General features: G+C 43.4%; 1 pseudogene; it reads right to left on the reverse strand.

Moving 5' to 3' along the window:
* Window positions 1-18,447, reverse strand: part of LOC146870138 (uncharacterized) — a 623,247-nt pseudogene that overhangs the window by 300,427 nt on the left and 304,373 nt on the right.

The following is an 18,447-nucleotide window of genomic DNA, read 5'->3' on the forward strand; positions in this document are numbered from 1 at the left end:
GCAATGTCTCCGGCTGCATCGTCTGTGCCATCCTTGGTACTCACTGTACTTGTGTATAGAGTATTTTGCCATGCCTTCATGGAGAAATTGTCCCTTTTCCGCACAATGCATGTGTGTAATCCCAGCCTAGCACACATATGGTACTTGTTCTGCTGGGTATTTGAACACCTGAATCACAATTGTGGGCATTTTATCTGTGGGAACTCCACCCTATTCCTTCCATGACAGACAACATCTTGGTGGCTGTCCCAGCACCTGTACATTCCTATCAGTCCTGGGATGTGCGTGACAGTGTGTGTTCCCTTTGTCTCTCTTAGTTTAGTAGGCATTGACATGACCATCCAGTCTTGTGGCATGATCTCAGTGTGTGTATTGTGCTGCATCCGCCAGGGGTGGGTATGCATGTGTGATTTGTCCTCACACCCACATGTGGTGTGTCATGCAGTGGGGGAAAGACATCCATACTCATGGGAGTGGGACACTGCTGTCAGTGATGTGTTGTTATGGCACTATCAACATAGTCCAAATATCGGGATGCGTACATACACCCATGGAATTGGGATCATCTGATAAGGATGTACACACCCCCATGTCTCTGTCCACTGCTGGGAGTGATAGGCACCCACCCCCATGTCTCTGTCCACTGCTGGGAGTGATAGGCACCCACCCCCATGTCTGTGTCCACTGCTGGGAGTGATAGGCACCCACCCCCATGTCTCTGTCCACTGCTGGGAGTGATAGGCACCCACCCCTCACATGTCTGTGTCCACTGCTGGGAGTGAAGGGCACCCACCCCCATGTCTCTCTCCACTGCTGGGAGTGATAGGCACCCACCCCCATGTCTGTGTCCACTGCTGGGAGTGATAGGCACCCACCCCTCACATGTCTCTGTCCACTGCTGGGAGTGATAGGCACCCACCCCCATGTCTCTGTCCACTGCTGCGAGTGATAGGCACCCACCCTCATGTCTGTGTCCACTGCTGGGAGTGATAGGCACCCACCCCCATGTCTCTGTCCACTGCTGGGAGTGATAGGCACCCATCCCCATGTTTGTGTCCACTGCTGGGAGTGATAGGCACCCGCCCCCATGTCTCTGTCTACTGCTGGGAGTGATAGGCACCCATCCCCATGTCTCTGTCCACTGCTGGGAGTGATAGGCACCCACCCCTCACATGTCTCTGTCCACTGCTGGGAGTGATAGGCACCCACCCCTCACATGTCTCTGTCCACTGCTGGTATTCCTCTGCACCCACCCCTCACATGTCTCTGTCCACTGCCGGGAGTGATAGGCACCCACCCCCATGTCTGTGTCCACTGCTGGTATTCCTCTGCACCCACCCCTCACATGTCAGTGTCCACTGCTGGTATTCCTTTGCACCCATCCCACCCACTTGCCCCCTTGCTGTGGTACACTGCTGTCCTGGGCATACACCACCCCCAATTTACAGCTGATGTGCTGCACCAAGCAGTAGACCAACATTCGTGGCGTGTGTACGCCTTGTATCCATCATGCAATGGGGCCGTAGGGGTACGGGTGGTACGGCCCGTACCCCTGCATTCATAGGGTGTGTACGGGCCGTACCACGCGTACCCCTATGTCACCTCTACAATGGTGGTATGGCCCGTACCTACGCTCTGAGGTGCGTGGGTACGTCCCGTACCACCATTGTAGTGGTGATGTAGGGGTACGCGTGTACGGACCGTACCCACGCTCTGGGGGGCGTGTGTACGGTCCGCACACGCGTACCCCTACATCACCACTGCAATGGTGGTACGGACCGTACCCACGCTCTGGGGGGCGTGGGTACGGTCCGTACCACCATTGTAGTGGTGATGTAGGGGTACGCATGTACGGACCGTACCCACGCTCTGGGGGGCATGGGTATGGTCCGTACCACTATTGCAGTGGTGATGTAGGGGTACGCGTGTACGGACCGTACCCACGCTCTGGGGGGCGTGGGTACGGTCCGTACCACCATTGTAGTGGTGATGTAGGGGTACGCATGTACGGACCGTACCCACGCTCTGGGGGGCGTGGGTACGGTCCATACCACCATTGTAGTGGTGATGTCGGGGTACGCTTGTATGGACTGTACCCACGCTCTGGGGGCATGGGTACGGTTCGTACCACCATTGTAGTGGTGATGTAGGGGTACGCCTGTACGGACCGTACCCACGCTCTGGGGGCGTGGGTACGGTCCATACCACCATTGCAGTGGTGATGTAGGGGTATGCGTGTACGGACCATACCCACGCTCTGGGGGGCGTGGGTACGGTCCGTACATGCGTACCCCTACATGACCACTGCAATGGTGGTACGGACCGTACCCACGCTCTGAGGGGCGTGGGTACGTCCCGTACCACCATTGTGGTGGTGACGGGTACGTGTCCACGTTCACTTCCGTTGTGGCGGGACGTGGGATTGGTGGACACGCCCCTCGAAGTGACCAGACCATGGAGGTAATTAATGTGCAGGATATATTTGTTTTTTGTGGGGTGTGGGTTATTTTTCCTGCCCCTTGCCCCCCCCCCTTTGCCCCTGGGGGTTGTTCTGACCTTCTGCGGCATCTGCGTCGGTTTCTGTACACAAGGTCGTAGGCTATGAGGGCCGGGATGACACGTAGGATGGGGTCCATGGCTGTCCGTCGCGTACCGGTGCTCCTTGTTCGCGTCGTCCTCAATTTCCCGGGAGTTTTTGGCTGCCGTAAAATTTTATCCGTGCGGAGTGACATAGGCACGAATCATACTTGCTGGTTCGTAAAACGCTGCCTGACTCCGTCCGGACATCACGTACGCAGTGTCCCGGATCGGAATTGTGGGTATTTTTTTGTTGGTCGGTCTTTTGTACGGAAATTGTATTTCTTTACGAATCGTACTTGCGGGTTTGTAAGGTGTTTTACCCGGGGACGAGTCGGACGGAGAATACGCTCCATACGACCATTCGTACCCGGCTTTTACAGGATCGGAATTGGCACCTCAGTGCGATTTATACTTACTAAATAAAGCACGAATCACAAATACATCACAAAAGCGACATATATCATGCAATATTCTAATTGTCTATCATTAATATGCGTATGAAATTTAGTTCACGTATTAATTAGGCCATGCAGGTGCAAATCCCACGTGTAATTCGTATATTAGTAAGGTTGGTAAATATTTTCCACATCACTCCAATCCATTAGTTCGATTATAATTAATTAATTAATCTTATTAATAAAATAACATGCAAAATTGGGTGGGTATACAAATTTTTTTGCATAACCCGCTCCAGCAATCCCCCCTTTGGTGATTTTATCACCACACCACCCAAATTTTATTCTGTCTTACGGAATCTTCAAAATGTTTTCTTGCTCTTAATCATAATTCAGTTTCACCTACGTCTTCTCTTTTAACTGATCCGTACATACTTTCCTTCCACTCCTCCAATTCTATTTCCTCAATTTCTCTTTCTTGTTTCTTATCTTTTCTTTTTGAATTTTCACTTTTTATTCTTTTCTTATTTTCCTTGTTTCTACAGCACATACAACATAATCTTATCACTAATATTATGCAGATTGCACATGTTAATGGAAACAATATTTTACCTATAAGAGTACTACCTATTTTTACTAAGCTATTTTCTTTCCAATTCTTTCCCAAACACCTTCAACCTCCAGTGGTACAAGTTCATCATGCAATTCAGTAATATTCTTTCGTCAGGAATGTAAGTACAACAATGTTGAACTTTCAGCATTCCACAGACTCCACCCTCTTTTGCCAATAATATATCAAGGGCAAGTCGATTTTGCATTACCATAGCACGCATGGCAACCATTTCAGTGTTGACCAATAAAAATCCTCCAGCGGTGCTTGTTGACAAGCGAGCCACTACTGTTGATAATTTTCTAATTTTGTTTGCATTCAGAGTTATTCCCACTGCTGGTATCAATGCCTGAAAAATATCGCCTACACTTTCTGCCCAAGATTCTCTCTTGGTCCTGGCTAAATGATTACTTAAGCTATGTACACCATCTTCTCCTCTATCCATATGAAAGATTTTCGGAAAGACCAGGCCTACGTAACATGTGCCATACCAATGGTCTGGCAAACGATAATATGCCCTGTTCCCACAAATAAAATATAATCCAGGAAAGACTGGATCTCTTCCACCTTTGAATCCCCATCCACCCATGATTCGATATGTATCATGGCACTCACTATTACCTAGGAAATAATTATCATACACAGTTTGATTCCTTCGAATGCAAAACTTCCCTTTCTGAGGCCAATCTAAAGCTATAGTTGGACTAGCTTCTCCTTTTAAATGTTTTTCTTTCTCTATATCCCAGACTGTTTTCTCCACTTTTCCTTCTGCTGCCTTTCTTTGCATTTTCAATCTTCTTTCCTCAACCATGTCTAGAAATGTCTTTTCCTCCTTCTTCAAACTGCATGTCAGATTGTTTCTAAAAATATACTCTAATGTTAGTTCTTTAGTCTCTAAGAAAAATTCACCTAATACCTTAGCAGGTTTTCCTTTGTTTAATGTATTATAAGAAGGCACTTGCGCAAAAATGTTATCTACATCTGAAAAATAATATTCTAATTTCCCTGTCTCATAAAATAAACTAGCTATTACACTACATGCTATTCCATACGTTGCCGGAAGGTGATGATATGTCACTCCCTCAGAAACAGATGCAGGTAACTGCATACATACGTAGCAGTCCCGTACGTCCATTGTCTTTACATATTCATACAATAATTTTGAAAACACATTATTAGAAAAATCTTTTATTGACCTGTCTTTATGCAAATAATTATTATCTATTCTAGTTGGAGCTACCTTTGAAATTTTCCCTATATTAGTTTTGTTCTCACTATGTCCTTCTAATGTATCTATAGTGGCCTTAAAAGAAATGACAAGAGCAAGGATGCTCCATAAAAGCATTAATAATCCTGTACAACAGCAACACATTTTACACCATCTTTTCATGAATGTACATCTACCTTTACTACTTTCTATGTTAGCCATCTTTGTTAAAATGGACCGTGTCTTTTGACTTAGCCTCTTTTACTTCATAACTAGTTTTTCTAACCTAAGGTTCTAACACCTATTTGGTTCTACCAGTCTCTATCTTTTGATTCAATATTTTGTTTTCTTCATCAGTAGTTTTCTTAACTTATTCAGTTTGGCATCTCATCATTCTTCACTCTCCTCTCGTCATCCAAATATGGATTTTCCTGAACTTCCGTTTCTTCTTCTCCAATGTCGGACAAGAGAACTCTCAGGGTTTCCGATTCTATTTCATCCTCAACCACTTTCAGTACAGCCTCCTCTGGATTTCCTTGACTATCTGCCTCTTCTCCCTTTTCAGGCAGAGCCACGTACGTCCATTCTGGTGACTTATACTTCTGGTTAGGTTTCCTTGTTCTTCTACTCTCTTTGTCTTCAATTAAGTCGTCTTCTTTTGATTTTTCTTGACTTGTCACTTCATTCACCTGTTCAGCTCTCGGTGAATTCACTCGTGTCAGTCGGTATCTCAGTTTCCTTATTTTATTGGGCCAAACATCATCTCTTGCAACTCTTTTTACTTTGCTCCCTTTGTCATTCTTTTCATTCCTCCAAGCTCTCTTTCTTAGAACTCGACCTTCAGGTATTTCATTTTCACTCTCTTCAGACTCTGTCTCAACTTGCTTTGTCTTTTCAGCAACTTCTTCTTCCACCACTTGTTTTGTTTTCCCTACTTCTGTCCCTCCTCGGATCTCCGACACGCAATCTTCCTGCTGGCTACTTGTCCCTTCACCTAACTGGATGTTGCAGTTCCCTACACCTCCTCGGGGGTCTTCCGCAGAAATCTGTCCCTCTCTCTCTGTACCTGTCCCTTGTTCACTTAAATTTGTTATTTCAGGTGGAATTTCTCTCAATCTCTCATCTGGTACTTCCCTTTCACGAATTTCTCTTATTGTGTCTTCAGTACTCTTCCCTCTTTTCTTTCTGTGTTCTCTTTTAGAACCCTGCGCTTCTTGCTCGTTTCCAGAATCACTTGATTCAGAAATCTGCAATCTTCTTCTCAGAGAGCTACTTCTGGGGACCAAAGCTGAACTTTGTTCTGTTTCCCCCCCTTTCAGAGTTTTCTCGTGTCTTTGACCCTTCGTCATCTGACTCAGTACTTGATTCTGATTCATCAAAGTATTCTTTTCCTGTGCTGTCCACCGGATTCGGAATTCTCAATGTATGACTTGCATGGATCCAGTTCTTCAGTCCAGCACACTTCACAGCAGTGGTCGTTGTTAAAATGACTTGTCGTGGTTTTCCACACCTTGGAACCAAATAATTTCTTCTTCTGTGGACCTTTATCCTTACCCAATCATCTGGGCTCAGGTCATGGGCTGGCTTCTTTTCAAGTGTGGTGGCATCTGGTCCAACCTGATGAAACATAGAATGAACTGCGTCAGCCAGGCCTTTACAGTATTCTAACACCATGTCATCAGTTATTGTCATCAGCTTGTTGACTGGTATAAACACATGTCTCATAGCACGCCCCATGATTATTTCATGAGGACTCAATCCTGTAGTTCTGTCTGGAATTGACCTTATTGTCATGGGTACTAGAGGCAAGACATCAGGCCATTTCATACCTGTGGCCAAACACATTTTCCCTATTCTATTTTTGATAGTACCATTCATCTGTTCAACCACACCAGAAGCCTCTGGTCGGTAGGCACAATTTAGTTTTTGTTGTACATTCAATGCTTCACAAATTAATCCTACAATCTCATTATGGAAATGTCCTCCTCGGTCTGACTCAATTGTCACTGGGAACCCGAACCTGGGGATGAACTCTCTCAGCAGTAGCTTAGCTACGGTCAACCCATCATTTCTTCTTGTTGGGAATGCTTCCACCCACCTAGAGAATAGGCAGGCCACTACCAAAACATACCTCAGTCTGTTACAGGAAGGCATCTCAATGAAATCTACTTGCATTCTGGTGAAAGGCCCTCCTTCTCGACCTATTGTTCCCAGACTCACTACTGTCTTCCTTCCAGGATTGTACTGCTGACATATTAAGCATCTCTGACAAAGACTTTCTGCTACAAGTCTGAATTTTGCATTGTACTAGGTCTGCTTAAATGACCTGATCATGGCATCTCTCCCAATATGTCCCTGGCCATGATAAATCCGTATCAAAACACTAATACAACCTGGGTCAGTAATTGAGCCAAAAAATTACACAAACACGTCTAAGTGAACCCCAATTCCCAGCATGACAACTCTATGAGAGAGCACTCCCTTCAACAGGACCAATCAATCACTTAAGGTGGTTAATTGTTATTATCATCTGGGTCTGTGTACTCCATCCAGCAGGACCAGTTCATGAAACAGTGACCCGGTCACTAGCATAGAAGGAGCAACAAAGGAGGATTGTCACCTGATCTCTCACGAATATTGTCTTGGATGAGGTACTACCCATAGACCAAGGTGAGAAATCCTAAAAGTCAGCAGTAAAATCATAATAGTGTGAGTTAAAAATGGCTAAGGGTGCCCAAAAGTTCTTTAATAGTAGAGAACCCCTGTCATATTTAAAAAGCAAGATGTCTGTCCTAGGCTCATTTATGTATTATTTTGAGTGCCTGGGTTCATGAGACCTTAGGGAGTTCTTAGTGATTACTTTGTTTCCCCTGCTTTCTATATCAGTACATTTAGTACACATGACCTTATATCTAATTTTGACAATTTCTTTTAGATTTTGAATGCCTGGGTTCATGTGACCTGAGGTAGTTCTTAATGGTTACTTTGTTTCTCTTACTTTGTATACCAGTACATTTGGTACACGTGACCTTATATCTAATTTTGACAATTTTTATTTAGAGTTATGAAACAAGTGTTAAGAGTGTGTGTCTTTTTCTATGTTTCACATCTACTGGCATGGTTCAATAAACCACCTAGTATGATAGTGAACATTTATATGTGTCTGCAGTTGTGGCACAGTTCTAATATTTCTTTCTATAAAGACTTTCATGTACCATATATGCCTTTGCATTCTGGGATTGGATGATGCTGTTCTCAGGATTTTAAACTATGCTTCTAAAGAGGAGGGCTTTTTCAGGTATTACCTGTTTTTTCTTTCTCCTACTAATTTGTCCTTTTAGAGCGGGGCCCCTTTCCCTGAGTCGAGACCAGGTTGAGGTGAGGGCTGTACCCACTGTTTATGGGTAAGTGCAATTCAAAACGAACAGTATTGAATGCCATACAGCATTAGTGAATGCTAGTTTTGGTCATAGAGTTTGTTTGACCTTTAGTTGAGCTTGTTTTACACATTGGGTCTTTGTTTCTTTTCCAATTTTTCCACAGGTATCCGGTTTTGATTGCTGATAAAACTTGACCGGTGCGGTAGGAATTTTTATCTGCACCCCACTTTTGTATTATTTACACACACGTTTTGCTCACAAAGAAAACCACAGCAGTAATTTAGGTCCTGACGAAAGCCCAGATACTATTGATCGATTGAGGGCAGAAACATGTTGACCGTACTTGCTTTGGACAATAGCATAATGTCAATTTAATTTATGCAATATTGCCATCTTGCTTTTTAAATATGACAGGGGTTCTCTACTATTAAAGAACTTTTGGGCACCCTTAGCCATTTTTAACTCACACTATTATGATTTTACTGCTGACTTTTAGGATTTCTCACCTTGGTCTATGGGTAGTACCTCATCCAAGACAATATTCGTGAGAGATCAGGTGACAATCCTCCTTTGTTGCTCCTTCTATGCTAGTGACCGGGTCACTGTTTCATGAACTGGTCCTGCTGGATGGAGTACACAGACCCAGATGATAATAACAATTAACCACCTTAAGTGATTGATGGGTCCTGTTGAAGGGAGTGCTCTCTCATAGAGTTGTCATGCTGGGAATTGGGGTTCACTTAGACGTGTTTGTGTAATTTTTTGGCTCAATTACTGACCCAGGTTGTATTAGTGTTTTGATAATTGTTGTTAGGGGAAACACAACCTGCTGGTCTACTGTTTTGTTTAAACTTTCCCTTAGACCTCCCCCACGTTGATATGTGTTATCAGTGCTAGAACGGCATTCGCCGTAGGTCTGTTTATTGTGTTTTGTCGAATCCGAGATCTGGGAATCGATATGCTCTTATGCTAGTTTTCTCCTGAGTACTCCTCCTGTATCCCCTTTTGTTTGGCATATGGTATTTTTTCTTTATCTTCTCCTTGTTTTTTGTTTAACACACAACTTTCTTACTCTATCGATAGACACCTCACGATGTCTGAGAGACAAGGTCTGTCATTTGATGACGCAGTAGCGTTAGACATTTTACAGACACCTAGTATTATAGACTTACCACCTAATACCGCTATTACCAAAGATGAGGACTGGAATAGAGTGCTTTTCCTCAAGCGTACACATGCACGCACTCAAGTCCATGGAGCCATCATGACCGAGTATTTGCGATCCGATTGTGCTCCTACAGGCTTAATAGTAACCAATGCCCCGAGGTTATTCCTGGATGACAAGGGTTTTCTAAAAGATTGGTCCTTGGTGGCTTGGCGCTGTACGCGCGACTGGCTCATTTTGATCATAACAACAACTAAGAGGATCGCAGATAACATCTTAGTTGAGATCCAACTCCTTGAGTCCCAGATCAAATCAGTCTTAGTCACCTCTAGTTTTAATAAACAGTCTAAGGAGTCAGATAAGACTACTAAGGAGTTTAGGGATACTATACTGGCAAGTAAAATAGCCAAATTTAAGAAGGACTTGGCTAAGTTCTCCATGACCAAGATCTATCCCTATACTAGTGACTCCTATACCCCTCCGGTGTTCAATCAACATGGAAGGAAACCTGGCTCTAATTATTCGACCTCAGGGAGTGAGAATGATTCCTCAGACTCGGATCATGGTGGTAGTTTTCCATCTAGAGGCCGCAACTGGAACAAGCGAGGTCAGAGAAGAGGTAATTTTTATGGGGGTCCACAACAACCACAATGGTGGCCACCAGGTCCTTTTAATTATCCACAACCATTTTTCCCTCATCCTGCCTTTCAGGCCCCTTTCCATCATGAAAACTTTCAACAACAGCCTTTTTTAGGGCAAGGCCAACGCCGTTCCAGAGGGCGAAGGAGATCAACACAACCCAATGTGCATTGGAGCCCACCGTCATCTCGAACACGGAGCAATCTGAAGGATCCTCCGGTGGCAGGCCCGAGCAACACGACAGCCTGATTGTGAATCTCAGTAACCGTACTCTCAGCGAAAATGAGATCTCAGTCCTCGAAAAAGGACTAGGGTATGTTCCCACACACAAGGGTGACCCCTTTCGTACCAGACAAGAACTTGCGGGTTTTTTTAGGAAGGTCAGATTACGGGCCTTCTTTAAGGATAAACCACTTGATGAAACTCAAGAGGACGTTTCTAACACTGGTTTACGACCTAAATCGACCTTTACTCCACCAGTCCATATGGTCCCGCCAGTAGTACTAACTTTTGAAAGGGCGGTCCTTAGGGATGCTGAAGAAATCTTTCAAAGCGAACATCGCTACTTCTCTAATTTATCTAATGGTGAACGTTCTGCCATCCGGTCGCTAGCATAGGATAAATCTATCATCATAAAGCCTGCTGACAAAGGGGGAGCGACGGTCATTATGGATGCGCAGTCGTACCAAACAGAGTGCAGGAGACAACTAAGCAATACGAATTTTTATCATCGTATCAAGTTAGATCCTACCAAGAGACTACTGGCGACTATAAAAAACTTTACAGATGAGGCTCTTGAAGCAGGTTGGATTACTGCTCATGAGGCACAGTTCCTTAACACAGCATATCCCGTTATCCCGTACTTCTATGTATTACCCAAAATACATAAGGGGGTCTTTCCTCCTCCTGGAAGACCCATAATTTCGGGAATAGGGTCTGTTTTGGAACCCCTCTCTACTTTTGTAGATTTCTTTTTGAAACCTTTGGTGAGAACTATGCCCTCCTTTGTTGAGGATACAAAAGATTTGCTACGTATCCTGGATGGAATGCCATTTGATGTCACTCAAGACATTCTAGTGAGTTTTGACGTCGAGTCATTATACACGTGCATTCCGCAGGATGAGACTTTATCTACTGTCAAAATGCTCCTGGAAGGTGCTTCACTGCAGAGCCCTACACCAGTGGACTTTATTATGACATGTGCAACCATAGCCATGAAAGAGAATTTCTTCAAATTTGAAGAGGATCTCTTTTTACAGATCTCAGGGACGTCTATGGGGAGCATTTTCGCACCATCTCTAGCGAATCTGTACGTCCACCAGATTGAACAGACTGAGATCCTCTCCGTTACTAATCCGTTTCTAGGTCACATCCTGACCTGGAAACGGTATATTGATGACATTTTCGTCATCTGGAGGGGATCCTTTGAGACTATCAAGGAATTTCACACTTGGTTGAACAACCAGAACAGGTTTCTCAAATTCACCTGCGAGTTTTCAAAGGAAAGTATCTCCTTCCTGGACTTACGGATTGGACCGAAGAATGGCAACCTCAGTACTGAACTTTACAGGAAGCCAATGGCACGGAACTCCCTTTTGCATTTCAAGAGCTATCATCCTAAAGCTCTTAGGGAGAACCTCCCATTTGGACAATTCCTTCGTATTCGTCGGAATTGTTCTGAGGTGACCAAATATCATGAACATGCTACCCTCCTATCCACACAATTGCAGGAGAGACAGTATCCCAAGAAAATTATAAAAACATCTATGAAGAGAGCCAGAAACAACCACAGAGAAGCTCTGCTCGAGAAGAGGATACAGAATCCTATGGAAGAGAGCAAAAGGATTACCTGTGTCAACACCTTCTGCAACTATTCCAATGCACTTAAGAAGAGTATCCTAAAGAACTGGAGGTATCTTAAAATAGAGGGTAGTCCCTTACCCCCTCCCCTTTTTGCCTTTAAAAGGAGCTCCAATCTGAAAGATCGATTAGTGCATACACGGCCGAGGATGTTGAGAAACCCAGATACGAGCACACTTTGGGGGTTACCACCAGTTGTAGGTCACTTTCCATGCGGAAATTGTGCGGTATGCCCCCAGACTCGACACACCACTGAGGTAGAGATAGGGACGAATAGACCTTGGTCCCTCAAAACCCATACAAACTGTAACAGTGAACGAGTGATTTACTTGATAAAATGCCCCTGCAATAAAAACTGCGTGGGTATGACATCACGAAAGGTCAAAGTGAGGATATCGGAACATAAGAGCACTATCCGATGTAAAAAGAGTGCTACCAAACTCACCAATCACTTTGTCTCAGTGGGACACAAAGAGACCGAGCTTCAGTGGGTAGTTCTAGAACAACCACACATTCCAGCTCATATTACTGACAATCAGAAATTCCTTCTAGTAAGAGAGCAGAGATGGGTGCACAGACTTCATTCAGACATTGTGGGTCTGAATGATGAAATTCCTTGGCTTTTGTTGTAAAATCTAACAAAAATAGACCCCCTCTTCCTTTTGTCTGATAGTGTTTGGCATGGGTACGCTTGTTATGGAAGGTACTACGACGACAAGTTGGCTACTATAATTGTTGCATTTCCACACTGGAGATGGGCTATTTCTATGTATGTTCTTCATGGATGCACACACATTGATGACCTTCCCTGACAGAGAGTCTCCTCTTTAAATTTAAATTTATTTGTATAACCTAGGTTGCACAAGCATTGAGGTTTCTAATATACTCACACACTTCATGAGCAACATTACGGTTTCCCTATGGGAGCAGCTTTGTTTGATTGTATAACAAGTAGGAGTGTTGAAGTACAGATCGGGTAGATCATGCACCAGCGCGTTGCTGGCTTGAGAGAACGAGTAAGTGCCCTCTCAGCCACGCACGCTCCTTACCCGTTCACAGATACCTCTGTGCTGCACATGCGCGTTAGTTGCCTTTACGTATGCGCATCTTTTTGTCTCACATTGGGGTTTCTAATATACTGTTGCAACCTTTGAGTAATATCACTATTGCATACTGGGAGTGGTTTGTGCATTGTTTTACTAAATAAGAGTATTATGAGGCATATCGGGCAGATCGTGTTTATGCACGTTACTGACGTAAGAGGAATAGTTAGTGTCCTCTCCTCCACGCGCGCTCCTTGCCGGTTCGCGAACACCACTTTTTCCGCACATGCGTGGTAGTTGTTTACACGCATGCGCGTTAGTCAATCAGTAGTATTTTTTCGCCGCACATGCGCGATACGCCTTTACAGGCAGCGCCTCGGGCAGCTCAATCGGCCCGCCTCACCTGCAGGCATTTTAACTAAGACAGGTTAAATAGACTTCCACGACGCGTCCGTCGGCACCTCCGGTCTTAACTCAATGACCGCCCCGGGGTACCGACGGATAGGTGAGTGCTCATTTGGCTAACTTTAGTTTATTAGGTGGTTACTACACTCCATTATGTCTGTCCTAGGCTCATTTATGTATTATTTTGAGTGCCTGGGTTCATGAGACCTTAGGGAGTTCTTAGTGATTACTTTGTTTCCCCTGCTTTCTATATCAGTACATTTAGTACACATGACCTTATATCTAATTTTGACAATTTCTTTTAGATTTTGAATGCCTGGGTTCATGTGACCTGAGGTAGTTCTTAATGGTTACTTTGTTTCTCTTACTTTGTATACCAGTACATTTGGTACACGTGACCTTATATCTAATTTTGACAATTTTTATTTAGAGTTATGAAACAAGTGTTAAGAGTGTTTGTCTTTTTCTATGTTTCACATCTACTGGCATGGTTCAATAAACCACCTAGTATGATAGTGAACATTTATATGTGTCTGCAGTTGTGGCACAGTTCTAATATTTCTTTCTATAAAGACTTTCATGTACCATATATGCCTTTGCATTCTGGGATTGGATGATGCTGTTCTCAGGTTTTTAAACTATGCTTCTAAAGAGGAGGGCTTTTTCAGGTATTACCTGTTTTTTCTTTCTCCTACTAATTTGTCCTTTTAGAGCGGGGCCCCTTTCCCTGAGTCGAGACCAGGTTGAGGTGAGGGCTGTACCCACTGTTTATGGGTAAGTGCAATTCAAAACGAACAGTATTGAATGCCATACAGCATTAGTGAATGCTAGTTTTGGTCATAGAGTTTGTTTGACCTTTAGTTGAGCTTGTTTTACACATTGGGTCTTTGTTTCTTTTCCAATTTTTCCACAGGTATCCGGTTTTGATTGCTGATAAAACTTGACCGGTGCGGTAGGAATTTTTATCTGCACCCCACTTTTGTATTATTTACACACACGTTTTGCTCACAAAGAAAACCACAGCAGTAATTTAGGTCCTGACGAAAGCCCAGATACTATTGATCGATTGAGGGCAGAAACATGTTGACCGTACTTGCTTTGGACAATAGCATAATGTCAATTTAATTTATGCAATATTGCCATCTTGCTTTTTAAATATGACAGGGGTTCTCTACTATTAAAGAACTTTTGGGCACCCTTAGCCATTTTTAACTCACACTATTATGATTTTACTGCTGACTTTTAGGATTTCTCACCTTGGTCTATGGGTAGTACCTCATCCAAGACAATATTCGTGAGAGATCAGGTGACAATCCTCCTTTGTTGCTCCTTCTATGCTAGTGACCGGGTCACTGTTTCATGAACTGGTCCTGCTGGATGGAGTACACAGACCCAGATGATAATAACAATTAACCACCTTAAGTGATTGATGGGTCCTGTTGAAGGGAGTGCTCTCTCATAGAGTTGTCATGCTGGGAATTGGGGTTCACTTAGACGTGTTTGTGTAATTTTTTGGCTCAATTACTGACCCAGGTTGTATTAGTGTTTTGATAATTGTTGTTAGGGGAAACACAACCTGCTGGTCTACTGTTTTGTTTAAACTTTCCCTTAGACCTCCCCCACGTTGATATGTGTTATCCATGATAAATCCGTGCCATGGTAGACATCATGCTATCAGGCATTACTGGTCTTCCATCTCGATAGACCCACACATGATCCTTTTCTCTTGGGGCACATCCTGCTTTTACCCACTGTCTCATTTCCTCATCTCCTGCCTCATCCTGCAATTGTTTTACCTCTTCCCAAGTTCCCACAATGTTAGTGAACATCAATGAGCAAGAAGACATTTCTTTTTCCTTAGCCCGATTGACCGAATTCTGATTTTGTGCACAATACTGCGCCATGTCGTTAGCATACCTATTCCCGGTGGCAATATAATCACCACCTTGACTATGCGCAGCATATTTTACAACAGCCAATTGTTTAGGCAGCTGTATCGCCTCAAGCAACTTCCCAACCACTTCTGCATTCTTAATGGGAGTTCCACTCGAGGTCAGGAAACCTCTTTGTAGCCATAGTTGGCCGAAGTCGTGAACGACTCCAAAGCCATACTGGCTGTCAGTTATCACAGTCACTCTCACACTCTTCCCAATCTTGCATGCTCTAGTCAAAGCCACAAGTTCTGCTACCTGGGCTGATTTCACTCCTTTCAGATATGATGCTTCTATTATTGCTGCGACCGTGCATACTGCATACGCTGCACTCAACACTCCTTCATCTGTTCTCAAACATGACCCATCAACGAACATCACAAAATCACTTTCTGGCAAAGGTACATCTTTTATGTCTGGTCGTGGTTTTGTACAAAAATCAAGTACATCCAGACAATCATGATCCACTTCATAATCTTACTTCCACAATCTCAGCATCAGGCAACAAAGTTGCAGGATTCACATTCACACATCTTGCAAGACTCACATTAGTGGCACCCAATATGACCTTTTCATACTTAGTCAGCCGACTGTGTGTCATATACTGAGTTTGACTCCTTGTCAACAGAATTGCTACATCATGGGGTACAAACACTTTCAATGGATATCCCATCACAATTCCTTCACTCTGCTCCAAACTTCGACATGTTGCAGCCACCGCTTTCAAACATCCAGGTAAACCTACAGCTACTGGATCTAGCATTGATGAAAAATATGCAATTGGTCTTCTCATTTTTCCATGTTTCTGGGTCAACACAGAAAGTGCACATCCATTTCTCTCACTGCATTACAACTCAAATTCTTTTTCATAGTCAGGCATACCTAATGCAGGTGCTTCACACAAACCATCTCTCAATTGTCTAAATGCTGCCAATTCTTCTTTGTTTAATTCAAGGGGATCTTTCACATCACTTCTCATTAATCGCACCAAAGGCTTTGCGATCAAGGAAAAGTTACCTATCCACTGACGACAGTATCCAACCATTCCCAAAAACATTCTCACTTCTCTTTGAGTCATGGGAGCTCTCATTCCTTTTATTATTCTAATTCTGTCTATTGTTATTTTCCTTAGTCCTTTCTCAATGTTGTGTCCCAGATACTGTACTTCCTTCTTGCAAAACTGTAATTTTGCTGGTGACACTTTAAGTCCTCCATCTGCCAAATGATTCAGCAAGGCTATTGTATCTACCTCACAGGCTTCACGTGTTTTTGACGCTACTAAGAGGTCGTCAATATATTGGACCAAAACAGAACTTTCAGGCATTTCTAGACTCTCCAAAGACTTCTTTAATAACTGATTGAATATTGAGGGACTTTCTGGTTACCCCTGTGGGATTCGGCACCATGCCAAAATACGCTCACCAAAACAAAATGCAAAAATTTGCTGACTGTCATGATGCAATGGGATGGAAAAGAAAGCATGACACAGATCAATCACCGTGTACCATTCTGCATCATGGGGAATCTGATATAAAATCACTGATGGATTCGGTACAATAGTACAACATGATACCACAATTTTATTCACCTTTCTCAGATCTTGCACTATTCTGAATTTCCCATTAGGCTTTTTCAGTCCCATTATCGGTGAATTACATGGACTACTCATTATTTCTCTCAAAATTCCTTGCCTGATCATTTTCTCTATTACAGAAGTTACACCTTCAATTATTTCAGGTGTCAATCTGTACTGTTGAACATTTGGATATGTTACTCCTTCTTTTACAGTTATTTTGACTGGATCTACATTTCTCATTAGTCCTACATCTTCTCCAGTGAAATCCCAAACCTCTGCCTTTACAGATCTTCTCAGTTCGTTTGGTAATTCATCAGGGTTGATTACAGCATATGTTTCAGTAACTTCACTTTCTCTGTTAGCTAGGGTCATCTTGTACAATACATCATCATCTGGTGTTTCAAAAGCTATTCCATCCGGAGTACAAAATATAGTGCAATTCATTTTGCACAACAGGTCCCTACCTAATAAATTCACAGGACTGGAGTCACACACCACAAAACGGTGCATTTCTGAAAATTTCCCTATGCTAACTTTTACTGGTTCTGTAAAATATGTCTTAATTTGTCTGTTGGACACACCAACTACTTGGATCGTTTCATCCGAGAGAGGAAGATTCTTAACATCAGCTGATCTAACAGTTGATCGAGTAGCACCAGTATCCACTAGGAAAGTAATATTTTCATCATTAACCCTCCCATCCACAAAAGGTCCTGTCTGGTCTACTTTTAGAGTTGCGCCAAGTACACACTCTTCTTCCTCCCTTCGGCACCGTCAATAGCTCTCTTCTGCGTCACTCTCATCGCGTTGCAGCCAATACTGCGAGACAGCGCTAGCGCGTGGCGTCTTATTTACCTGTTCTTCATTGTAGAATCCCGATTCACTACTATACTTCTGTGTGTTTCTGCTCTGTGGAAAAGGCGGTTTTGGCACCTGATTCTGTGGGGAACAACTTGCTGCTGTTGCTGCAGTTGACCACTCACCTCATGCTGCAGCTGTGGGTTCAATGATGGATTTTCATTGTTAGTACTCGGGGGAAACTTACACTTGGATTTCCAATGCCCTATCCTGCCGCAATTATGACACGGGAATTTCTTTTTAGCTTCTTCAATATTCCCTTTGTACTTCCCATTATTAAATTTTGGCTTTGTCCCTGCTTGTTCCACCAATTGTGCTTCCTGTCTCTCCGCTATCTTTACCTGTGCCCACATTGACTTCTCCTTTAACTTCCGCTGTTTTGCTTCAATTTCATCACTGAAGTATTTAGCATGTCTCAATACTTCATCTATTTTCTTGTTTTGCCAATCTACCGTATGCTGTTTAATCATCTCACCAATTTCAGGTCGTAAACCATATACAAATCTGTATACAAAATGGCTCAAATCCTTTTCACTCAGATTCTCATCTCCGCTAAACTGCTTAAAAGCTTTTATTAGCCTCTCGTAATATGCATGCACAGACTCTTTACTTTCCTGGTGTGTTCGATCAATTTTTACCCAGTCTGTCTCTTTAGGGGGCACTTTATTTTTCAGAAATACCATAACCTGCTCATATTTCTTCATTACCTCGGGGTCTGGTGCTCCTGTTTTAGGATCCCTAGGATATTCCTTGGTTGGCCAATTTATCATTAGCTTGCACTCTGACCATAGATCTGCT

Source organism: Triturus cristatus, chromosome 1_1, assembly GCF_964204655.1.
Source record: "Triturus cristatus chromosome 1_1, aTriCri1.1, whole genome shotgun sequence".
Lineage (NCBI taxonomy): Eukaryota > Metazoa > Chordata > Amphibia > Caudata > Salamandridae > Triturus > Triturus cristatus.